Here is a 15794-nt window from a genome sequence, read left to right on the forward strand (position 1 = left end):
TCAATGCACCAAAGCCCAGTTTTAACATCTGCTCATGATTCCCAGTGGCAGTCTGTCACATCAGTCCTGATCAATTTAACTAGTCAAGTCTCAGACATGCTTACCTTTTCCAGTAAATCTGACAGGCAGAGAGTCAAGGAAACAATAAAATCACATCTTTTTCCTGATCTGCACTAAAATACTGTTTAAACACACTTTAAAGCTGAATGTGTATCTGACCACGGTAAAAGTCTGTGCACACATCTCATGCAAAGCGTACGACAGTAAGGATACAATCAATGACACAGCCTCCTTGGATGTTTCCACCCTCAGAGAAGTGAAGCTGGATGAACTTCCCGAAGCGACTGGAGTTGTTGTTGTAAACAGTCTTTGCGTTTCCAAATGCTTCCATGATGGGACTGCAAGGAAGGAAAAAACACTACAAGTTAACAGTAATGGTACTACAAAATAAACACACTGTAGATTTCATTATTGACCAGCACTGTGGTGAAGGAGTGCAAGTGCATTTCAGAAATGATATGAAAAAACATCCACCTCTCAAAACATCTCCTGCTGGCTTCCGTTGCTAAAAACGCAACACAACGCAACACAGCAACTCCCACTACACTCAACAACAACAGCAGCACTGCCTTTTTCTTCATTGCTATCCTCATTTTATTATGTCCTGTCTGCCTCTTCTCTCTGATTTTATTGGTTTCTGAAGATCTCAACTTGCCCCATTATAATGTATTCTTAGGTCTTTCGGCCTTATCTAGCATACGTAAGAGGAGAACGGATTGTCCTCTGCATATTTTCACACATATTTACAAAAAAAACCCAACAATGATCATATGCTGGGTCGCCATAAAATATTGAGATGTCAAATTGAGGTGAAAAAGTTTGTCACATCTTAAAGATAATTGTGATTGATCGTCACAGAGAGCGACTGGTGTACCTGCTCTGGACGATGGCCTGCTCCACGCGGGTCGTTTTCTCTGAAGGGGGGGTTCCGGCTGACTTCTGGCTCATCACCGACAGAAACTGCAACAGTAGTTTAGTGCTCTCGGTCTTTCCCGCTCCTGATTCGCCACTGAAACACACACACACACACATACACAAAACACACGCAATTTAATTACTCACACAGTGACCTTTTGTGACATTCCCATATCTCACACTGGTTTGGTTACCTAATTGATAGCTCCAGAGATATTCCATTAGCTCCCAGTCTTTTTCAATAAGGAAACTCAGTGACATGAAGGCTAAATGTAATTGAAAACGCGACGTGATGGCCAACCTGAGCAGGACATTTAGCGGTTAAATGACGACATGCCTTCTTAATAAGTTTATTAATATCTGCAATTAAGCGAGACGCAACCATGATCTCATTCTCTAGTTCTTCTTCAGTTCAAACTTGAACTTTGCTCTTTTCTCTCCGAACCGTCTGCTGAAATCAATACGTCTGAAATGTGGCAGCGCTCGTCTGCTTCCTGCCGAAGTGACCTTGATTTTTCATTAGTTGTCGCTGTCTGCACAGACTTCAGCTACAAACAGAGTAACAAAGAGCTTGAATGTGTTCTCCTTCCTCCATCTCATCACATCTCTAAGTTACGTGGTCCAGACAAACACAATCCGTTGTCATAGTTTTAAATAATTTCTGCTTAAATAGTTTAAAAACTCACAATCAGCCTTTTATTCACTGTTGTCAGAGTGACAATGCAAGGAAAACACGCGCAGTTGTTTACTAGTCTTTCACCAAAATATCTCATCAGCCAAGCAAATCAAAGTGAATGAAAGAAATGAACATGCAGACGAAGAGCAAGGAAGAACTTTAGGTGCTTTTCAAACATAGTTTGGTTGTTGTTTGAAATAGGAATGGTTTCAGTACTTCAGAGGTGGCAGATCTGTTTTTGGTAGTTATGTTCCACTATGTCTGAGTGATTCACACACACTGAACCTTCAAACAGATCAGCAGGAAACGACAGAAAAGCAAATTGAGACCATAATTTGCAAAAGATCAACAACATGGAAAAAAGAAAGACTGGATATAGAATCAGGTTTCATAAACATTTAGGCACTAAGATTATTTTCATTCATTTGATTCATATTCATTTGACTTGGATGTATAAATCCTCAAATTAGTCCTGAAAGTCTGAATTTGATTCTTCATTTTTAAATCCACTGTGAACGTGTTCATACAGTAGAATCCTGGGGCTGCTGTAATGACTTATATATGGGTGCAAAGCTGTATTTCTGTCCTTTACAATAACATTTTATAGATGTGGCAAGCAGTCCATTATGCTCTTATGTGTGTCAAAGCCTGTTTGTGGAAACAAAAAGGAATGAAATGGTTGATCTGGAAAAAAAACAACTGAATTGGCTTCACTTGACTGTAAATAGAGAAAAACAAGGAGTCTGAAAAGTCTCCTGGTTGGAGTTTCACATTAACAGTGAACACATGATCTTTTCATCCAACTCTACAAAGACGATCATAAAGTGTATTCACTGAGGTGATAAACTCCTTTGTTAACTATACATTCAAAATGCAAGCAGTGAAATGAAAAATGCATGTGTCACACTGGGTAAGTAGGACAAACCTAACTCGACCTGGTGCATGCTGGGAAAGCCCGCAGTCATGTCACAGGATTTAGAAAATGAGTGGATGAACTGATGGCTTAGACTCAGACCGATACGTGGATAAAGGGTCCTCTGAATGGACAAGCAATTACATAAAGTAGAGGACTGACGGGCGAGCAGGTCTCTGGTGGCCGGAGCTCACCTGATGAGGACACACTGGCTGTCGTGGCGTTTCCAGATGCAGCGGTAGCATTCGTTGGCCACGGCGAAGATGTGGGGCGGGAGCTCCCCCAGATGGTGCTTGGAGTACAAGTCCACCCTCTCCAGGTCGTACAGACCTGCGATCTGCTTGTACGGGTTGACAGCTGCCAGGATGCTGCCGATATTAGTCTGCAAGGAGCAAAGAAGTGACTTTTTTTTTTAAGGCCAAATAAGAAATGTAGTGGATCTAAAAATTGAAAAGCAACTGTATGGTAATATTAATCTGTACTGGAGGATAAAGGATCACAGCAGGGTGGAGACGTAACATTGGGAGTGAAAATGAATTCTTATTCGAGAGATTTTTAGTATAAAACTAAAGTCGAATCAGTGAGATGAAGGATGAAGAAGAGGCAGCTTGTGATGTATCGATCACTTTGGTTTCTGTTCTGCTGCTAAAGAAACCAAAATGTCCAGTCAGCAAGTTGTCAGTTGGGTCATATTACCACGTCGGTGCGGTTAGTGTAATATTCACTTGACAGCGAGCAGAAAGACACATATGAACACAAAGAGCTGACCCACACACGAAAAACTGTTCTGATCAGCTTAAGTTGAAATCCGCATAAGGACAATATTTCATCATCGAGATTAGGTCACACCCAGCCAGGCTATTGTTTGTCTGCTGTCTGGTAATAGATCAGGTTTCAAGGCTTTTCCAAATGCCGACAGATACAGGGAATACAGTTCTTGCCTTGATAAAAACTCATTCACTGTAATTCTTATTTTATAATAATAACAGACAGCAGCTGTCATCTGATTGAGACATGCCAGCTACTCTTAAAACACAGTCACACAAATTACAGCCACAATCAATTTCTCATGATTATAAGTCAGATGATTTGCGTTTCCCTCTTAAAGCTTCACGAATGCAAAGGTTCCAGGAAAAGGAGGAGTTCAGCTCATCAAAAAATAATGTGCACACGAAGCGGTCCTATACATACATGCACACACATATACATGCTGAACTCAGTACAGGAGACACATTCTGCTGTCTGAAAGCACTTACGTAGATGTTATCCTTCTGGTAGCGCTGGTACAGGTTGTGCATGATGGTGGCGTCGTGCAGCTCGGCCAGCGCCGACATGTCCTCCACCCCGTCGATGCTGGACTGGTGCATGGCGTAGACCTGCTCCCTGGTGACCTCGGCCGTCTGCAGGTACAACACCTGGAACGCCACAGCACAGCTTTTTACTGAATGTGGTAAACTGCTTTCTCAAAGTTTTTCCTAAAGTATCAGTCGGGACAAAACGTGGAATTTCTTTTCATTTCCCAAAAAAAAGAAAAAAAGAAAAAAAAAAGAAAAATTGGCTGATTTTTAAGACACGTAAATGAAGTTTAATTTGACTTTTCGGTCAGTTTCAATTGTCACTTTTTATATGAGTAGTTTTCTTATATTCAGATACGTGTCTGCAATAATATTGATCACAGTCTCCTGGTTCACTCAGCAGTTATGTACGATCTGGAGATGAAATGGGGTAAAAACTATCATGCACTCAATATTGTGGTCGAATAAAACCAGAGGTGGACGACCGCATTTCCGCCATTAGCACCAGCAACAGCCGGGAAACGAATGTCTGCCTCTGAAGCCACAATGTGAACAAGTTTTGACTGAAATCCTCACAGAAAATATGGAATAATTCGAACCGTTTCATAGAAATAGTTGTTGGACTGTCCTACTTGTAGTTTTTTGTCTCCTCCCCCCTTTTTGTATTCCGGTGCAAACAAAAACTGGATCCAAACAACACTTGATTGTGGCAGTGAAAACATCGGTACTCCATAATGAAGGTACGTTGCACAGAATAAGACGGAAATGTGTTCACAGAAGATAAAAATAACTCACTGGCGTCGCAAGTTATCTCCATTTTTTTCCTTAACATGTTACTTGTGATGCAACACGACGAAAAACCCACATGATGAGAGAGGAGCTTTACGTCCCTCGTTCCCCCTCAGACCCCGAGATTTCATCTATGTCGTCCATCACCATGGCAACTGGAGAAGAGGGGGCGAGACGGGCGGAGGAACCAGCAGCGGGAGGCAAAGACGTAAGAGTGAGGACAAGAGGAACGACGAGGAGAGACAGAGCGGAGGCTCTGATCCGGAAGGACCTGACAGGTGAGAGCAGCTCGCCGCGCTTTCAGGTCAAACACACACACACACACACGAGCTGCTACGACCATACCTGTCTGTAGCTCCTGTTAGTGGCGAGCACACACAGACGTTTACATGACGAGATCTCGGCCTAAAGGTCGTTCATTCATTTCTATGAAATCACACTCGTCCGAGAATAGAAACGACGGCCTTTTACGGCACTTGGATGTTAATATGTCAGCTTAGTCTCACAGGCAGCCTCGCCCTCCGTGTGTGTGTGTGTGTGTGTGTGTGTGTGTGTGTGTGTGTGTGTGTGTGTGTGTGTGTGTGTGTGTGTGTGTGTGTGTGTGTGTGTGTGTGTGTAACAGATGTGGTTGAGGTCTGTTGAGGGGTGTGCTGTAGGCGTTCAGACATCCTGCTCTTAAATAAATCTATTTCACTCCAGTTGCTCCGTCTTCCTGAGCTGTAGCGTGCAGACAACTCATTCAGGGCAGGAAGAAAAAAGCAAAAGAAGAACAAACTCAACATGGTATCGTTCTCCGCCAACTGTCTGTGGGTATAAAGGTGTTCGCGGCTGACAGAAGCAGCCTGTGAGCTACGTGCTGCAGTACTAACGCTCTCTCGCCGGTGTTCTGGTGAATGTTGATGACGAGCGAACTCATGGAGTCACCAACCTTTCTCCGTCAACTGTGATAAAATGATCCTCTACTGCAAAGGGTGAAGCTCCTGAAGGCTCTGAACGAGCGTAACTCATCAGCAGCTAATAGCTCAGCGTCCTCACTGTGACCCGACACAATTGACCTTTTGTTTTCACCTTTAACAAGCAGGAACAATCATACACAGGAACAGGGCATCCAGCACGGAGGCCAATAACTCAGAATAATTCAGTGTTTGATCCTGGACTGGAACTACCCTGCAGGTACATGTGTCTCTGCTCCAACACATCTGGATCAGATGAACAGCTGTTATTAGATCTGTGTGATTGATCAAATTTATAGTGGGAACATGCAGGAGAAACAGGATTGGTTTCAAAAACATAAAATAAAGACATAAAAGTAAAGTTCATTTGCAATATAATACACAAACTACTGTTAATTTAAATCAACAATAATTTACACCTGATATGTAAAAGTTGCTACTATCAGCACTGTTATAATTAAGCCTTATGTTCAGTCCATTAGGTATTTCCATGTGTTACTGTACACTACCTGATCAATATGAAACAAACTAACACAGTTAACAAAGTGAGAAACTAGCTGGAGTGAAAATGACACTAGATTTATCATAGATTAAATTAAAATGTTGTTGACATATGACTCACTGCTATAGGTTAATGCTTCATAATTTTCAATTGTGCACTAAATTAGTGCAATCTCATTGCATAATAGTGAGATAATAATAATAATGAGATAAAAGTGAAAACCGTCAAGTTGGGAAATACAGAAAGACAGGAAATAAATACCTTGAAAATGTTTTGGAGCAACAGAAGCACTGATACTTTACAAAAGGAATGAAAACAGAACAATAAGTTCCTGGTTTAGTTGTGTTCTGGGTGATCTGTTGCAGATTGGTTCTCAGGTTTTGACACCAAAGCTGCTCCTTCACCATTTGTGCGTGTTGTTTTGTCTTATCAGTGTCTGAGTAATGAGACACGCTGACAGTTGTGTACCGGCAGACAGACAAGCCGTCATATCCACGAGATTAGAGTTGAACCTTCAGTGCATTAAAAGAAAGAGAGAATCTCCCAAACTGACCCTGTACCATTAGTGTGAGCCACAGCTTTCGTCTGCATTTCTTCTTCTTCACTTTCTCATCGTATTAAATCACTCTGCCGCTCCAACTCCGTCTTCGTATTGAATCCTGAGTGCCTTCATGTCTCCAACATCACTCCTCTCTCTCTCTCATCTCTCTCTCTCTTTGTGTGCCATTCCTCATTCATCCCTCCCCCCGTCTTTCACTTCCCTGCTCTCTCGGTCTCCTTCGCTCTCACATCTTCTCCCTCTTCATTAATTTACCTCCCTCTGTCTGCTATCTCTCACATTCCCCACACTTCCACCTCCTACTCATGCTCTTTCATTCCCTCATTTTTTTCTTGCTTCCATTTTTATTGCTGGATCTGGATTCCTGTTGTTGTTGGTTTTTTTTTTTTTTACTTTTCATTCAAAGTCAATTTAGTAAACTGGTACACCTGTGATGGTACCCAGACTATCACAGGACAAACACACACACTCACATTCACACATATGGACATTTTCAGAGTGAGTCATTAACCTCAAATGCACATTTTTGGACTGTGTGAGTAAACCTGAGCAGGAGGGTGAACATGCAAACTCAACCCAGATCCAAACCAAGAATATTCTCACTATGAACAAAAAATTTTAGGACTTCACAGAGCAGATGATAAGATGCGTGCAGGAAAACCCGAGTGAGAGAGAGAGAGAGAGAGAGAGAGAGAGAGAGAGAAAGAGAGAGAGAGTGCTGTAGAGACAGAAAGTGTGTCAGCGATTGAAACGAAATGCAGCTGAAGTGAAAAGAGGGAAAAAAAAGATTTTGCAAATGTCTCTGTCTTCTTCCTCCATTGCCCTCTGGTGGGTTTTAACTCACATTTTGCACACACACACACACACACACACACACACACACACACACACACACACACACACACACACACACACACACACACACGCTCAGACTGTACCATATGAGATGCAGATGCAGAAGTCTAAAACGGGAAACTTCTTATTAAATAATTCACAGTTAGAGAGAGAAACAGCAGAGCGACTTTAGTTAGTGGAGTGAAAACCATGTGAGAAGTGACAGAACATGGTGCACGTCTCCAACTGGTCTTGATTTTTTTACATTCCTCACAAACATTGAGGAGGCTGAGACACAACTGACAGACAAATCTCCATCACGGTCAATAAATCCCAGAGAAGGGACTTTAATATAGTTTACATTAGTCTGGATTTCAAGTACAGAGACTAGTTTGTGTCCAGAACTGTTTGGCTTTACTGTAATGTTTTAGCCAATCATAAATCAGAAAAGGGGTCCACAGCTTTTCCTAGAACAAATCTGGAGGGTTCCATTGAAAAATATCACTGTTCCACATCACTGTACCGACAAAAATCTTTATATCATGACACAGTCATCAAAATGCAGCTAATTGGCTTTTGGATGTATTTTTCTGAAATGACAGACTACAAAGTTTTAAGATTGTATCATTCTGAGAAAAGAGTTTATTTACATTCAACAGCATAGCACTACTGTTTCTGAAACTTCATTAAAATAGTATTTTTTAAGAGCAAACACATAACAGAACATAATGCTCAGTTGTCATAGTATTTTTTCACACAGTAATTAACACTTAGAAAGTAAACAAAAGGACTCTGCTCTTGTGAGTGGAATGGAATGTATTTATAGCACAAACATTTGATTATTTCTGAATTTTAAAAAAGGATGTTTGTCATGTCTTACATGACTAAATAGTAGCTATAAGTAATCAGTAATAGTTAGAAATTGTCATGGATGCTGCTTAACCTGCAAGACATCTGGAATTAAAAAGTTGCCACAAAAAGATTTACATTTACAATTACACTAATAACGCATTGCCATCTCTTACTTGCAGTGTCAGTATGGTTGATTCACTTGAAGATACAAAAAATAACTTTCTTGTCAGGTAGGTGAGAAAGACTGAAAAATGGCTGCAACATGCAGTTGTACATGGGAAACGTTTTAGTTTTTTTTTGCCGAGGACTCCACCGAGCAGGACTTGTAGACATTTTTCTTTCTCTTGCTCACAATCCACCTCTTCTCTTTATTATTCTTTTTTCTGCCCTTCCTTTTTAGGGAAATGGCTGCAGATCCTACCCTGATTTATCTCATGCAAAAACACACTTTCACACACACACACACACGAGGCATACAGCAGTCTTTCTGTGAAGCTCTCTGATGTCTGAAGCTGCTTTGCATGATTCAGGAGGAGAGCCAGGGGAGACAAGCCTCTCCATCTGACTTCACATATTAGCTGCAGCCAGCGTGAGCGCGGGCAGCGAGAGAGATAAAGATGGAGAGACGGAGAGACGAGAGGAGAGAGAAGAGAGCTTTGGGCACAATGACCTACATTCTGCAGACCTCTGCTCACCAGTGCAGGATACAGTATCTCACAGCACTGTAAGCACCTGCAGCGCTCCTCGCCGACCTTGGCTCTGATCTGTCAGACCTCCGAGAGGCCGATTAGGTTTGGGCAACATTGAGGAGGTCTTTTCTGTAATCTGATCCTTGAGATCAAAGTGTATTGGGAGCAGCTGCAGCCTGCAGAGCTTTTACGTATCCATTACTTAAAATGTTGCGGAGCATGAAGGGCAGAGCTGCTGCTGCTTCCCCCTCCCAAAAAAAAAAAAACATGATTATTTGGATTTGCAACATTACAGTGAAAACATCATCAGAGCTAAATATCAAATCCAGATCAAATCCAGGCTCTTGACAGAAGGAGGAGACAGTTGGAGGGACTGAAGCCCTCTGAGGTGCAAGTGAAAAAAACCTGACTGTGCCTCTCCAGAGGTCATCGTCTCAATTTAATGTTTTGACTAGAGGTGAGAGCGGCGCTCCCAACCCTGGCAATGAGTTGATCAGTGTGGCTCCATAGAAAATAAGTTAGGAACTATTGTCTTATAGGACATCTCAAGCAATAAGTTGTAGAACTTTTACTTGTATTTGTTCATTAATAAGATGCACTCCAACAAAACAAATGCTAAACATTAAATAAGATCTTTATTAAGGCAGAAAATATGAGAACTGTTGTACCAGGTCATATTATATCTACGTACTGAATTCACACAGTCTCACAATCCGATGGTCATGAATATGGAATTTAAATATAGACCCCATGATCTAAAAAACAAACAAACTGGTGTCCCAAGAGTCAGAATGAATACAGAACATGTGGGTGTTGATAACTTGGATTAAGAAAATGAGGTTAACAACAAGCGACGAGTATTAATTCTGCTTATATCCCTGCAGCACCCGGTCAGGAGTCAGGACAGGGGTGAATAACACACTTCATATGTCGTCATTATTTAAGATGTTGTAATCATCCCGCCCTGAGGCGGGACGCCGTCTTCTCTCCTCGCTGCAAAAAGGTGAGAGGGACAAAACTGAGGACAGCAGTGGAAGACTGTAAGCACTGTAGGAAGATGTGTGTTTGTGCATCAGTGTGTTTTCATGAGCCAGTTTCAGAATGCCAACAGGAGGGTCCTCACTCAGTGGGTCAGAAAAGTGATTCTGCACGAAAAGAGTGTGGATCTGGAGATCACACAACAACATCAGTCTGTTCCAGGTGCCAGATCACACCGAACACGTCACTTCTGCACAGAGTGTGCTGTTCGGTGTGAGTCCAAGTGGTTTCGTGTGTGTGTGTGTGTGTGTGTGTGTGTGTGTCCAAGGAGCAGTGCTTCCCTGCAGCATGTTCTGTGCTCGCGTGAGCTCTCACTGCAGCGTTCACGCTAGCTGCTGAAATCGAGGTCACGCAAAACACCGTCCATAACTCGTCGCAAACGTGACCTCTGCATGTTTTCCAGTGGACATGCATGTCTGTGTGTGAGTGTGTAAGTGTAGCGGTGGATGGGGAATCATAGTCCGAGGCAGGTGGAGGGTTCAATTGCACAGTTAAATCGAGAGTGAGAAGGAGCTTCATGATAGTTCTTCAACCATTATCAGCAAAGCAGGTAAAAATAATTCGTTTTTTAATGAGATGAATGAAAATAAAGTTTTATTTTTATCAAAATAGTGCTACACTAAAATTATAAAAACAATGTTAGCTTAAGAACAACATAAGGTCAACACTTAAATAGACTATTCTACCAAATGCATTCATAAAAAAAGTTAATCACCTTCGTCAATTTGGATCATTTATTTCTAGTTTTTTTAAATTATTGATACATTTATAACAGGCACTATCACAAGTGCTTCACAAGTGACCCAGTTCACCATGGGTTCATTAAAGTTTAATATAATATAATCTGATCTAATCTAATCTAATCATATCCCCTACATAATCTATACAGATCTTTAAAAAGAATGGATAAAGCCTTCCATCATGGATCATATATCTGTTCTGGTTCAGTTTAATCAATCCACGATGACAAGTTTAGCTTCAGACTTGACAAATCCATTTTGGCCGTTTACGTTGGAGCACGCAACACTTTCCTTGCAGGTCACTTCGTTTTTTTGTTTTGTTTTGTTTTGTTTGTTTTTTTTAAGGTTGCGCGTCTGTGTCGTCACTTCTGATGCAAATGCCGGATTACACTCTGTGTTAAAAAATCTTGTGAACAAAAAAACAATAGATCACTGGTGTACCTGTCTAATAAGAGTTAATGACTTAGGCACCAAATTTCTTCGATTCAGGGGAAAAAAAAAAAAAAAAACAATTGATGGCTTAAATAACTGTGAATTTCATGTGTTCCTGGTTGTATTTATCTAAGTCTTCGAGATTGATAAAAAAAAAAATAAAGAAAGAAAACTTTATGATGACATTGATAAAAACAACCAAACCAATGATCATTGAGAATAAATTGGAAGATTTTGCAGTAAACTCCTGTCGGTTTGTCCTCAATGAAGTTTCAATGATTCTCACTGGAGCGCTGAAAAAGGTTGAACCAAATGCTTCCCGCTTTATAACTCTAAAAATGGACACAGGAGAGGAGCAAACCTAAAAAGTGAAACTGCAGCGTCAGAACGATGATGAAAGATGTGGAAGGCTTGCATAAAACCCTGGTAGCTGTGAGAGCGGCTGACTTGACATGAAGGCTTGTAGTTCTGCGGCCGCAGCGTTTGTGGAGGAAAGGGGGTAATGTGGTGAACTGGGTCAGGGTCGGGAGATTACAGAACCAGACACCGACGGAGGAGCAGGGAATGTTATATAAGAATACAAAACAAAACCTTTTCTGTCCGTCTGGTCTGTTTTGACCGGTTTTATTGCTAAACGTCAAACATGGTCCTGAGGGCGTTTCGGCTCTGTGGTCAAACATTTATTTGTGACAAAAGGGTAATCAGTGAAGACCAGCTAGGACGGGTGGGGGGCCGGGGACCCTGTTCCGGGGTCATATCCTGTAGTAGCGGGGTCTACCTCCCCATCCTGCTGATTCCCCATCAAATATTCACCACCTCCTGCAGAGTCAACATTGTAACACCAACCGCTGTAGCAGGGAGGGAGGGCGGACGCAGCCAGGGAGGGATGGACGGGTGGGGGTTGGGGAGGCTGAGGACATTCATAATCCAGTGCAAAGAGAATGCCTGCTCCTATAACCAATCCTCTATTTTGGGAAACGTCTGAATGCCCCTGCTGCGTCCCCGGACAGCGACGCCAAGGCAGCTCCAGCAAGAGAGAGCTGGCTTTTCCTGGAGAATTTGAGCAGTGAAAAAACACGAATTCACTGTACATCCACTGAAAAAGGGGGTGGATGTGCTTTTGGGGTATGAAAGAAGGATTCAGACAGTTGTATTTTAGGTGAAAAAAAAAGAGTATTATTAGCTCCATGTTAAAATGCTGCCAACTGGAGCGCAAAGGAATGTGAGTTTGTGTGCCAAACACATCAACCTACAAAAAAAACATGAAATCCAGAGAGTAATGTGTGCATGTCCTTGCTCAGATGAGGATTAAATGAGTGCACACACTTGGCCACACACTTATAATTACCTTTAAACATTCAATGTCATTATTATGCAGTGATGAAGGACTGGGAATGGCAACCCGATTCAGGTTCTCCATTTAACAACTAAAATATCCCTGCTCTTACGTGCATACATGCTCCCATGATGCTTTGCATCTATTCCAGCTCGCCTCTGAAGCCTGAATATGTGTCAGGGATGGATTCTGAATATGTATGAGGAAGAAGAGGAGCACGAGGAAGGAACTAGGGCTTGGAAAGTGGAGCATCATCAACCAGGAGCTTCTATTGATCGGCGCAGGAGAGGATGAACCTGCACAGCTGCTTCACCTTCACGTTGACCTTTATGTGAATGCCAATGCGGTGCAGATGCCACCTCGCATGCAAGTGCTACAGCCGAACCGTTCGCAGTACTGCTGACATTGCTGATTAAAAGTCATCGCTTTTTTTTTTTTTTTACATTTTGGTCTCTTCAGCAAGTTTGGTTCTGATTTAAACAGTCATCATAACATCAAGCTAAACCCAGCATGTCAGTGTCATTAATAACAAGTAATATTTAAAAAATAGATTTAAATAACTTATTTATTAAGCGTTTGATTGATAAAGCACACAGTCTGTTAGACTTATAAAGCACTTTGATCCGGATCAATGTCATTTATCCGTTTTCCCCTCAGAAGAGACAGATTAGGGTCCGTTCTCACTTGTTCCCGCGTTTGATCCGGTTGTGATTGACTTTGTTAGCTGCATTAGTTCAGCCATAAATACTGAAGTCTGAGCGCGGTATCTGAACCCTGGTGCGCCTTGTTCATCAATACTGCGAACCCACTGAGGTTGACCCCTCATGTACACTGGATGCGGTCCGGCTGCGGTCCGGAATCACCACAGCAGTGTGATTCACACCGCCTGTGGTGTCTCTGGAGGAGGTTGCCAGATCTGTCGCTCTCCCCCGTAAACAATATGAACCCCGCTTAACTCAATAGAAAGAAGCACAAACCGGCATCTCGGTTGAAAATGCACGTTAAAACCGTATTTGTATACTAAAGAACACGTCATAAACACATAATCATTTCATCAACCCGTCCGACGTGTTCAAAAAAGAGGCTTGATTTAGCAGAAACCTGCCCAATCTGGCAACACAGAGCCGCTCTGGTCACTGAGCTGTTTTGTGCCATTTTGGTGTCATTTGACTTTCCTGTAGTGACGAAGTACAAAACCGTCCATTCTTCTAATGCACATAATGACTACATCACGTTGTTCGTTCTGTATTCTACCAGAAGAAGTAAAAAAATAGAATATTAATGAAGCCGTCAATAGACGAGAGAGACGGGCACATGTGGTGACACCTTTGATCATGGCTTAACATCTATTTTCCTGCGTCACACAGTGAAAGATGTTTGTGGAAAATCTTCATCCAACCACATTTTTAACCCAATAATCAACAGGTTCACAATCGTTCTTCATCAACATGGCGTGAAAAGCGACTGACTCAGGCGGTGTGTGTTCGTTTGTTTACATTCCTTACCCCTCCATAATCAGTTGTGACCACGAGTGTTCCGTTTTCACAGGAGTTGACGGTGGCGGGGACCAGCTGCTCCTTCTCTCTGACCCACACTCGGGCCCCCTGGATCACACAAAACACACCAAAAACACTGAGTGAGAAACACATTTATACTCGGTTTCAGTTGAGGATGTGATATAAGGAAGCCTCCAGCGAACACGGTGAAGGTGCTCCTCAGGCAATCAATAACATCCAAGATGCAACAGTTGAAACAATTAAAGTACAGAAAAAGACTAAATTTACAAAAATGACAAAAAAAATTGAGCAAAATCTTTAATATTTCATGTAATTGTACATGTCTGTGTTTGAATGTTGAAATGACGAGGCAGCTGGCAGATGCCACAGATATGCATTTAATGGGAGACTGTAAAGACCAACATCTGGCCTTCCTAACAAGAGGGAGCAACAGTACTGGAAGCTCTAGTGTGTGTGTGTGTGTGTGTGTGTGTGTGTGTGTGTGTGTGTGTGTGTGTGTGTGTGTGTGTGTGTGTGTGTGCTCTATTGAAGGTCAGAGGAAGTGTGCTCCTCCCAGACAATGCTGCCTTTCATACAGCGTCTGACCCCTGACCTGAAAGCCCTAAAAAAGGGGCTCAGCAAAAACAGAGGAGGATGAAAAATGGTGGCAGAAAAGGAAGCAGCAGTCAATGAAGCAGTTGAAGTTCTGTAAAGATGGGAAAATCACCACATGTCCTCTTGTATGGCTTACTGCGTTGCACTAAATGCATGATTTTCTCAAAGCATCAGTTCTTGGAAAAGCTGAAATTCGAGAATCGAAATATGGAATTTTGGCTGTCTCCATCAAAAATCTTGACTCCAACACTTCAGTCTGACGCCAAGGAAGCTGCAGGTGCGTGAAAAAGCCCGACGTGTGTCTCTGAAAGACGTCAGCAGCAAGGGAAAAAATAGAAATGAATTGTTTGAGCAACAGATGGCTCCAAACCCTCCAGCATTCATCCCCGACAACATTTATCACTTTCATTTCCCGCCCCTCTTCTCCTGTTTTTCAGCATCTTTGTCTTTGTCTCACTCTCGATCCCGAACACATACAGTACAGCATGGTGATGACAAAAAAAACAAAAACAGGCATGCCTCAGGCTACAGGGCAAACATTCACACACACATAGCTGTGGTACTATATATATATATACACATACAACTGGGTAACTCAAGGTGAGGCTTCGGGGGGAAATGTCTGCTTCAGCTTGGATGCAGACTTTATCACTGCTTGCTTTGGCCAGATAAAAAAATGTGAGTTAATCCTTTTCATCTATGGAGGACTCAGTTTTTTTCAGCTGTTCCCTCTCTCTGGATCCTTTATGGATCCTGTCCTGTATTCTTCCTGCCTCCAGTTCATCCGCCTGTACGATCCCAACACAAAAAGCCAATAAATAACGACCTCCTCACCCCAAGACTCCACGCTCGCTGTTCACCAGTACTTCACCACACCCTCTAGTAACTGATAACCCGACCTCTGACCCCACTTAAACCCCTCAGACTGATGGTTTTAGTGTCTTTCCAGACGTAAACGCGGCGTCATCAGAACTTTCAACGCTCACTACGAACGTGTTTCTACTTTACTGTAAGTAAATTGGTCTCTAGTCCGAGATCGATATGCTACCGCAGAAAGTGGAAGGGACGGGGACGAGGGGTTATAAATGACCGAGCATTAC

The 15794-nt window shown here is 42.3% G+C and overlaps 1 pseudogene; it reads right to left on the reverse strand.

Annotated features, from left to right (window-relative positions):
• LOC115406295 (unconventional myosin-X-like) overlaps window positions 1–15794 on the reverse strand; it is a 39646-nt pseudogene that overhangs the window by 13571 nt on the left and 10281 nt on the right.

This window comes from Salarias fasciatus, chromosome 19, assembly GCF_902148845.1.
Source record: "Salarias fasciatus chromosome 19, fSalaFa1.1, whole genome shotgun sequence".
NCBI classification, from domain to species: domain Eukaryota; kingdom Metazoa; phylum Chordata; class Actinopteri; order Blenniiformes; family Blenniidae; genus Salarias; species Salarias fasciatus.